Raw genomic sequence first — 10,828 nt, forward strand, 5'->3', positions numbered from 1 at the left:
GCCTGAGGGGATGAGCACAGGTTTGCCCTGGGGGAGGGGCAGTTGCCCAACCCTGGGAGGCTGCGCACCTGGAGGGCAGAGGGAGAGGTCCAGCTCAGGGGTCAGAAATGAGGATTCCCCAGCCCCTTCACCAACGTCAGGGACCCTCCCTCTGAGGGTCTTGGCTTAATGAGGAAGGCTACTAACCCATATCGGCAGCAAGCACTGTGTACGAGATGAATACGTACTGTTTACTGCAAAAAGGCGAAATGCCTGCTCTTCGCGCGAAGGCAGATGATGTCATGATGAACAAAATGCAAGTTCATTACCAAAATCACTCTCTTTTTGTCATTAGTATTTTTTTAACTGATAAATATTCAGAGTGCTGTTCTGATCATGATTGGTACCTAGGTCTGCCAAAAAAAAAAAATGTTAGATGTGTAAAAGAGATCCTTCTACTCAAAAGTAATTAATTAGTATACAAAGTAGTACACTAATTAAAGTATTTATTCCTTTATTTACAGCCTCATTTATTCATTCATCGGGAAATATTTATTTAGTGCCTAATAGGTACCAAGGACTAATTCAAGAGCCTAGATTTTTTTTCCCCCTAGAATCCCTACAGACAAAAAATAACAACAGGAAGGAGAAGCAACATGCGCGTTTAGGAAAAAGATCTTGTGTGCGTGCCAGGGACTGCACCGAGGGTTTTCTCTACGTCGCGTTACCTAACCGTCCTGACCACAACGGGAGGCGAGAGATATCCTGTGCCCACTCGACAGATGAGGACTTGGAGGGCAGCAAGGTTAAGGAGCTTCCCTTCAAACACTGCTGGCCAGTTAAATAGGCAAGCCCTGCGACCCCATCCCCGATCGGCTTGGCTCTTAACATTTGCTTTTCAACAGCCTCCCCCGTTTGGCTGACCAGGCACCGGGCAATCCCTCCATAAAGGCTGGGTTTGTGCTTTTATCTCCATGTGCTGCCTCCATGGTTCTGACCATCCCACTCACCATCACTGAGGGGCCAGGGGGGCAAACTGAACCCAATCCACTGGCCACAACAAGTACCTGTGTTGTGCTGAACACCCAAATGGATCACATCGCTTCCCTTCTGGAAACCCTCCCTCCCCTCACACTGAGACCCATATAGGGAAAGCCACACCAGACCTGCCCCCCACCACCTCCTCTGCCTCTTTCCTTATACCTCCTCCCCCATTTTAACCTGCCCTGGCCCCACTGGGCCCCTACATATTCCTCAAAGAGGCAAGTCAATTCTGGTCGTAAGTGCTTACTGCTTCATTTGCCTGAAACATTTCTCCCAGATCTGTGCTCGGCTGGTTCCTCGCTTTTTGTGCAGGGCTGGTCAAGTGTTGGCACCTGAGGAATACCAGCTCTGACCATCCTGTAATAAAAAGGCCACCCTCCCATCCCTCTTCATTCCATTAATGCTAGTGGATTTTTATGAAATGCAGTTAGAACTATTTAATGTTGTATTATATATTTATTTGTGTATTAGCTTTCTGGTCTTAAAAGAATTGTTATCTGTGGGAGGGCATGGGCTTTTCTGCTGTGATACACCAGCCCCTAGATCAATGCCCGGCAGACAGTAGGTGAGCAGGTCAACATCTGTTGAATGAATGAATGCACAAATGCACATCCATACACAAGAAGGAACCCTCAAGAAAGAACCGACTTCATATATGGGAGAGGGCCCGAGATTCTATTTGGAGATGCCACTGAAGGCAGCATCCTCCGTCAATGTTCTCGGTACCCTCCCCGCAGGCTTAGACTTCACAACAGACGCAGGGAAAGAATAATAGGAACGGGGCCCTTCCTTGGCAAATGACTATAGCTATTCCAGATAAAATATCACAATAGATTAAGTGTATGGGCTTTGGAAGCAGGGAGTTTAAAACCCAGCTTGGCCACTGCATGACCTTGAACGGGCTGCTCTGCAGGTTTCTCAGATCGCCATCAGTAATAGGGATTACACTGGCATCTAATGCATAAGAATGTTAGAAGGATAAAACTTGGCTCAGACGTCCCCCCTGGGACAGGTCTCTCCCCTGGCCATCCACACTCGTATTGCCAAACTCCCACTCTTCAACTTTTGCTTTTTTGAAACCACTGTCATCATGGAGTTTCTTTTCTATATGAATTTGATCTTTTTTTTTTTCTTTGTTAATTTACTTGTATGTTCTCCTGCTTCCCCTTCCTGGAGGGTAAGATCCCCTATTCATCCTATTAACTGCCCCTGCCTCCTTCCCCGGGAAGCAGGTGACCAGAACAGAACCTGGCACGTAGTAGGGACTCAAGAAATAACTGCTGTTCAAATAAATGAAATATAAGCACTTGGTAAAGTGCTTGGTATATATAATAAGCACCTCCAGAGTGGGAGGTATCGTTATTGCCACTGTTGTTATAGTTGTTGCTGCTAGTGTTATAATTACTATCTATTGGGAAAGAAACATTCTTTTGAGCTGGCACGGGGCTCCAACCATTCCCTCTTCATTCTCAGAAAAGGCTAAAACCCTACTCAGTGACTGCATTTCCAGTTTTAAAAACCAAAATGCACCCATGTCTGACTTCTTTCAAGCCCCGGCCTCCTAGTCTCATGATAGTTGTTGGTTGCTCATTTCCTTTACTGGTATAAATGCTTCATGGTCTGGCTACTCAGGGTGAAGATACACTACTGTCAGGTTTGACCCCTAATAGTTTCAGTGCACTTTCTCAGCCCCAGTCTCATATAATCCTTTCAAAAAACCTGGGCCTTAAGAACTATGATTACCCCCATCTTATAGGTTGAAAAGTGTGTGTGGGGGGGGAAGCAGAGATTTGAGTGGCTTGCCCAAATCTATAAGGCAAAGAAAAGGAGTAGACCTAAGGATTTGAACTTGGGTCGTTCTGACTCCTGAACTCACGTTCTTACCCCTGAAGCAAGGTTTCTCTCTGTAGCTTGCTCAGGGCTGCACAATGAGTGTGGGCAAAGCTGGAACCATTACCCAAGTCACTTCCTCCTGTTCTAAGGCCCCATCCACAGTCTCAAACCTAACCTCAAGAGGGAAAACAAAAAGAAGCACAAAGCCATGGACCCAACTTCCTAATAAAGGAAACTAGCCGAAGGCAGCTCTCATATAAAACAAGCTTATAGCTTTTCATTTTGGAAGTTCTTCTGTACCAAACGGTACCGAATGCCTAGAGTAGATTTACCTCTTCTCCACAGCATCCTCTGGGCCCAGAAGCTATTCATATCTCCCCCCGCCTATGAGAAAGGGGCTTCTAAATACAGAGAAAATTCTAAGACTCTGATAAATTCAAGTGATTTAAAGTAAGCCCTTTGCAGTTTGTATAGAAATATTTACATGCCGCTGCTCTGGCTTACCCAAGTCACTTCTCCCTTATAGAACACCTTGACCTTCCGTGTCCTTTTTGAATTGTCCGCGTCACCAGATTTCATGGATTTTTGGTGATGCAGGAAAGCGTTTGGGAAGTTTCTTCCAAATTCATGACAAACAGAATGGCCGCTGACAACAGCTTTGATCTCCTGCCCTTTGTAACTATTTTCATTAAAAACAATAACTGTGTTCTGCCCACCTTAATATCTAAACTGGGTAATTTCCATAGAAATGACTTAGATGGAGCTTTAAGAAGAAAGCTCAGGGGTGATTTCAGAGTATTCATTCAGTTCTGAAAGCACTCAACTAATTAAGACCCGTGATCTTAATTTCTGTACTAACAGAAACTGCAGAACGATGTCTTTTGTTTTTTTTTTTTTAAATCCACCTTAGCATTATGGCAGCTTTATGGAAACATGAGGCTTTTCCTTTAGCATAAATGGACACTACAGCTTTTCAATTAAATTAGTCTTTGGAGAGAGAGAGATGCAAAAGAGCTAAAAAGCTCCTTAAAAATCTTCCCTGCTCTGCAACTTTTCATGTGCCAAGGGGAGATGTGTAGTTAAAATGCACTGCTATTTCCTTCTCACCCTGCCGAGCAAAGTTTTCGATCTTGAACCCTGAGCTAGCTCGAATAACCTGTCGAGATCTTACTATTATTTTGTGTGCCCACGTTTGGGCTTCTGAAGCTATTCTGCAAACAGGGACGTGTGCTACGGTGTCCTGTGTCCTGGTCCATCCAGAGAGAACTTTATTAGGTAGACCCTGTTTAAGGTTGAGGAGTAGGTATGACGATACTGAAATTGTTGTTTTTGTTGTTTTTAAACAACACGGATAGAAAGGGAACTCTTAGAAAAATTCAAGACAAATGCTTTCAAATATGATCCAGGTTTTTTTTTTTTTTTCCTGTGTAATTTCTCTAAGTTCATTACCTCTAAAAATACCGATATATTAATAACAGGATTATCTGGCCGTGCCTCCTGAATTTTAATTTCTAAAATTTTAACCAATTTTAGGCCTTGCTTTGGCATCATGGCGTACTGGAGGATGCCCAGAGGGCATCTTTTTTTTTTTTTTTCTTTCTGCAGAGGAAATGCAAAAGGTTCAGAGGCAACACATGAAAATTCTACAGAACCATTTTAATGACTTTCAAGTCTCTTCAAATTATTTTATCACTTCACCCACAGAGTTTGCTTTGGAAACAAACATATCAGCAATTCCCACTTGGCCTCTCAGATTCCTATTCTGTGTGTCTGTGATGCAGACAAAGTCTTCAGAGGGGACCTAAGTCCTACACCCTCATGAAGGTCTCCCTGTTGAAGTGAGGGGGGGAAACCACCCCAGTGTGGACACTCCAGACTGGTGTCCAAGTCAGATGCCAAACCATGTGTTTACGGAGGCACTTTCCCGTGAGTTCGCATAGTCCGGAAGTGGATATATGGGCTGTGAAAGGACCGAATTTTTATTACCATTTCTTAGAGACCAGTGTTTCTCGAAACTACCTTTCAATTAGCATTGCAACACCTAAAACAAACGAGTGACTGAAAGGTCAGTAATACCAAAAAAAAAAAAAAAAAAAAAAAAAAAAAAAAGAAAGAAATGGTAAATCCAGTGAAAATCGGCTTCTATGATACAGGCCGGTAAATATATGGTGTTTTTTTTTGTTTGTTTTGTTTTGTTTTGTTTTTTTCTTACTGCAATATCCAGGCAATCAAGCAAACCCTCTCAATGAGGTTGTTTCTTATGTGGCTGGAATGACTAAGCTCATTTATAATCAAAGAGCTGCTCACCAAAGGTCACCCTAAGGAACAGGAGAATTTCTAACTTGAAATGGAATTTACAAAACTCAAAATAATAAAAAAAAAAATACAAATTGTTGGGGCGCCTGGGTGGCGCAGTCGGTTAAGCGTCCGACTTCAGCCGGGTCACGATCTCACGGTCCGTGAGTTCGAGCCCCGCGTCGGGCTCTGGGCTGATGGCTCAGAGCCTGGAGCCTGTTTCCGATTCTGTGTCTCCCTCTCTCTCTGCCCCTCGCCCGTTCATGCTCTGTCTCTCCCTGTCCCAAAAATAAATAAACGTTGAAAAAAAAAATTTAAAAAAAAATACAAATTGTTACCAATTACTGAAAAATGGATGTAAACACATCCAGGATGAACAGGCTCTAAGAAGGCAGGAGAATTGGACCTCCCTGATACAGACGACAGGAAAATATACTATGTATTTGTCACGTTAGAAAATGAAAATAAATTTCTCCCACGTAAATAAAAATAGAAGTGCAGTCTCAACTTGCGAAGCAATAAAATTATTTGTGTGCCAAGCTTCTTTTAATACCACTGTAATTTTTTTTTTACAAAAGTCGCTCGATTTGATTGTAATTAAATATGTAATGAAAAAGCAGTGCTTCAGGGAAGCGATACAACCCTCTCTGTTAGTTTAATGTATTTCCAACTGACTTTGCATCAAACAAAAATGATACTCTGTGGATGCCTGGTCTTAATATAGAATTTGTTAGGCCATCCTGTGCTTTTTAAAGGGAACTTGGGTGCATGCAGACACGCCTTTGAAATAGTGGCACAGTCTTCCCAGACCTTGACATACATAAATAAAATTGATGGTAAGCATACAGTGACGGAAGGGAAGATCTAGTCTGGTCATTTAACTCATGTTAGCTAATTACAGACCCAGCACCAACATGAACAGGTTTTCTTCCGGGCTGATTTTCCTAAGCTGAGCTGCAGAGGAGCAGAAGTGTATCGTTTCAATGGCCTTAAATAATGCCAGGCGCAGTGCCCCTTTAAAACCTGCTCAAGTGAGAGAAGAATCCCCCAGCCAGTGGGAAGAGAAATAGATGAACCCAGGTACATTATCCGCCTGGAGAAATTCCGTCAAAGGCGTCACCTGGGATGAAACGAAAGCATAAGCCTCTGTTGGAGAATGTGACAAAAGGCAGGGTGCTTCCAGGCACAGACCTGCTACAGATGCCTAGGAGGTATTTGTCGGATGTGAAGGTTTCCCAAACGGTAGCAACAGAACCGAGGTGACTGGGAGAAAAATCAGTGTAAGGTGGCAGAAAAATAAATGCATGGTAGTTCCGAGGAACGTTTCTACCCTCCTCAAAAGTAGCCTTCAATCTCCAACCCCCAAGCCTCAAGAAGATTTTCATCCTGCAGAAGTTTCTTCAGAGCCCCCTCCCCCTTCCCTACCTTCCACTAGAACTCCCTGTCACTTGCAATCTGCTGATTAGGGCTAATGTATTGTGTCCTGATATGGCAGATTAAAAATGAAATCAATAAATGCCTAAAACAAATGGGCTTTTGAGATGTCCCATTCAATCTGGGTCTTTAAGGGTGAGGTGAGAAGTGGGAGAAGGAAATCAGGAAGGGAGTTGGGGAAGGGACCACTTAAGTAATCAATTTCCATCCAAAACGCTCCGGTGCAGGATGCGGTTTTCCGTGGGACCTGTCCTTCCTTTTTCAGGGATCTGTCTTAAATAACAAGAAGAGCCAGAACAGTTCGTGCTGCTGCGCCCCTCTGGGGGTGTGTGTGTTTATTTTTTCCATTCATCTGTTAAAAACGTACTGTTTGGGTAAGTGAATGGGGTCTATAGCATGCAGTATTTAAATCTGCAAGATGTGAACTTGTCTTTCTGAAGTATGTTTAAATAAAGTGAGAGTGCCAGGGTCCCGGCTCTACCCAGATTCCTATTCCCTGGAATCCCATCCCACTTGCCAGTAAATTAAACGTGAACTTCACCATGAGTGGCCTGCCGCCTCCCCACCCTGCTGGTACAGATTGCTAGGACCTCAGTGGGTTCACCCAGGCACCAGCTCTCAGTAGGCTGAAAAGGCTATCGCTGGGGTCAACTCCCGCTCCACTGCAGGATTCAGAACTGTCCCTGATGAATATGTTTCCCATGTAAATAAGCTATGCCATTAAGGTGCAAATTGTAACTTTTAAGTAATGATTGCTAATAGTCTAATGTTTACTGCCACACAAGGACATTCATGAAAACAAAATCTGCATTATTCATCTCCATATTAAATAAACAAAATAAATTGAGGGAGCCATTCTTCCCTGCGAGACTTTCCTCAGATCTGGATTATCAGATAGTTTAGGAGAGTCAGCAAGAAGGAGACATTTAATCTCTTTGGGCTGGAAGAAGCAGAATCCTGCAACTTACGCGTACATTCGATATTCACAAGCCCCAAAGATCGTGCATTCGACTACAGTTGGCTGGCGTTATATGAAAACAATAGTTCAGGGTGGTAAAATAAAATATATGTAGTACACATGTCTGTGTACAGAGGCTATGACAGATTGTAGAAAATAGAAGGGTTTGCAGCGTAAGTCTGCAATTTAAAATTTTTAACTACGCTGAATCCTGCAAAATACAAACAAATCAAAACACTGCTCTGTTTTATTTTACCTTTCTGCCATCTTCTCTATCTGCCCTAAAATGGAGAGGGGGGAAAGATGCTGATAGAAAATCCCACAATATTCTCAGGTAAAAGTGGATGGATGCATTTTAGTGGTGAGGGAAATATACATCCAAGGAAGCCAGCACACACACTCACACATACACAAACCCCTGGGGCACCATAGGCTGTTTTCTGAACTTTTTTTTTCTTGCCCGAAGTAATAGTATGGTGGAAAAGCATAGCTTTAGAAAGCCAGGAAGAATGACATTTCAGAGGGAAACAGAGGGAAATGTTCTGACTTAGCTGTTTCCTTAAAGAGAACTGCCTACCTCACATCCCTTCTTTTAAGGCGGTGGGGGGGGGGGGAGGTGGGGTGGGTAGAACAAAACAAATAAAGACCGAGATTCCCCATCACTTATAATATCATCTTGTTCATTCTATCTGCATACCTGCTTTATTAGAAAGTTCTGTAACTGATTCCCTGAACCATGGAACTTAAAACTAATAATGCAAAGAAACCAAATTGCCTCGAACAGTTCTTGGGAAAGAGTTTCAGCTCTGATTCACTCACAGGCTTTTTCTATCTTACATTATTCATTAATCAAGCTAGAAATCAAGCTTTCAACATCAGTCCATGGGAGTAATTACTTACAGTTGTGCATTGCGTTTAATTTCAGGCAGCGATAAAAGTTAGTACGGACACAATCCTGGAACCCACCTTGTTCTTTTCCCTTCATGACCAACTACCTAAAGAATCCCAAAGTGGCTAACTTTGCTCATGGATCGCCACCTCAGCTACAACGGAAGACAGCACCGATGACTTTGGAGGAAAGAAACATCGCATAAAAAAAAATCTGTTTTATTCATATGTGAGCAAATACTCTAAGAAGGGCCTCCTTGCATGCAGTAGGAATGATTCCCTTTCAGCTTGACAAGGGTTTCTGCTTTCTTCAGTGAAAATAATAAAGCCATGAAAACAAACATAAAGACACCAGGAATACAATAGGCTAGTGAACTGAAACTAGAGTCATAACTTTCAAACGCACACACACACTACAGTAAATAGACAAGCCAGTTCCAATAGATACCAGCTTAATGAAAAGGATCTAATTTAAATAATGTGATACAGCATTATGTTACTACACCTGGATCCTCATTGATCAGAGGATAATTATAATCAAAGTAGTGCAATTCTGAGCAATGCACTTTTTGTAATGAGCTAACCAAAGGAGACATGTCCAGTCATTCTGGTAATTTAAATTACTGCCTAGTTGTTGATGGCCTTTACCGGAACAACAAGGGGGGGAAAAAAAAGAGTGATTTTCAGGGCAGTATCACTTCTTGCTGGACTGTTGCCCAGAGTTTTCTTTTGGGACAATAAGGACGTTATCTCTAATCATCTAGCTACACGAAAACTTGGGTTGTTAGAGCTAGAAGGAGCACGCTTACTTTTCCTGGGTCTAGAAGGCCAGTGCACACCCCAATGCTGTCAGATGGCAAAACAATCTTAAGTTTTAACAAATGAGCGGTTGAAATGTAGACACGGACAGGGGCAGGAGGGAGAAACGGTTTTCAAAAGAGGTAGCCAGAGTTGCAGAAAAGAACACCTCACTGACGAGGCAAGCTCTACATATATATGGCACTAAGAATATTGCAATTATTTTGCTCTCTGGGAAACAGTTGGAAAACACACGAATCAAAGCTTTATAAATGATATTTCCGCACGCAATTTGACCCAATCTACGTGTGGTTACGGAAGCAATTCTGCGCTCTGGAGGGAAGATAGCTGGGGATATTTCAAAGCACATGGACTGCCATTCATGCTGGAACCAAGCCATGGTGGAGGATGAACTTGGTGGTCCAGCCTGTTCAGACGCAAACACCCACTTTGCTCAGATTTGCGACTAACTTTGGATTTATTCTAAGGGTGGCTTTATAAAGTTTACAAAAGTGTTCCACTGAACTTCTTCCTAATGTTTCGCTCCCGTTACAACAGAAGGAAATGTGTTTTGGGTCTGCCGAACACCAGCCTTCACTGATGTCCCCTGAAGCATGAAAGTAAAGACAGAGAAGGGGGGGGGGGCGGTAAGAACTTCAGCTTTTCGCTAAAGCCCTGATTCAACAGAAGGACACAAAGAAATAAAAACGCCCACATTAAAAGCCAAACAAGATAATAATTGTGCATGTCTGGCTCTGAATCTAGAGGGCAAGGCTTGCGTCACTGGTACTCTGAGTTACCATGGTGAGTGATTTATTGATATATATCAAGAATGAATAGATCAAAGGCAGCGAGATGACAGGTGATCAATCAAATGTCAAATCAAAACTAGCAATCAAGTGGAAAGCTGATTTTTCAGTGGGTGGGTCTGGCAGGAGAAAAATGAACTTTCATATTACACTTCCGAGAAACAAAACCCCAGCATACTATTAAAAAAGCAATTAAGCAACCCAAAAGGAAAAAAAAAAAATCCTTTAGAAGGTCTATTGTACTGATCCATTAACCTGTTCCTCTTTTGGGGGGAGGGGAAGGGGTTAGTAAGGAAAGATTCAGATGGGATACCCTACAAATCAATTTACAAAGTTTGCAACTCTCTCTGGGCAAAGAAAATCCTGAGCTGTTTCAATGTTCTATTGGGCATTTTCCCTTTTCTTTTCTTTCTTTCTTTCTTTCTTTTTCTTTCTTTTTTCTTTTTTTTTTTTTTTTTAAGAGAAAGAGTGATTAGATTTCCAAGCATATTTAGAAAGCACATTGAAAGGTTCATTCCTTTCCCGGGGTGGGTTTTTTCCACCTTGGCGATCAAAGTTAGTCTCCTTGCTTGCCCCAAAGCAGCCCAGGGCTCTGGCATGCCTCACACTTCGGCGCCCCAAACCCCAGCGAGCGCAGACGCTGTCCCTCGAGGCCAGAAGCCACTGGCACTGACCATGCGGAGGGATGCGGGGGTGGAAGGACTGTCTCCCTACCCCGCACCCCAAATCCACAACCCAACTTTGGCCGAGAGGCAAGAAACAGACTGGGAGAAAGTTAGGGGTGGGGTAG

General features: G+C 43.0%; 1 protein-coding gene across 6 annotated transcripts in view; it reads right to left on the reverse strand.

Moving 5' to 3' along the window:
- Positions 1-10,828, reverse strand: part of TSHZ2 (teashirt zinc finger homeobox 2) — a 460,946-nt gene that overhangs the window by 449,253 nt on the left and 865 nt on the right. The window lies entirely within an intron of this gene.

Source organism: Felis catus, chromosome A3, assembly GCF_018350175.1.
Source record: "Felis catus isolate Fca126 chromosome A3, F.catus_Fca126_mat1.0, whole genome shotgun sequence".
NCBI classification, from domain to species: Eukaryota; Metazoa; Chordata; class Mammalia; order Carnivora; family Felidae; genus Felis; species Felis catus.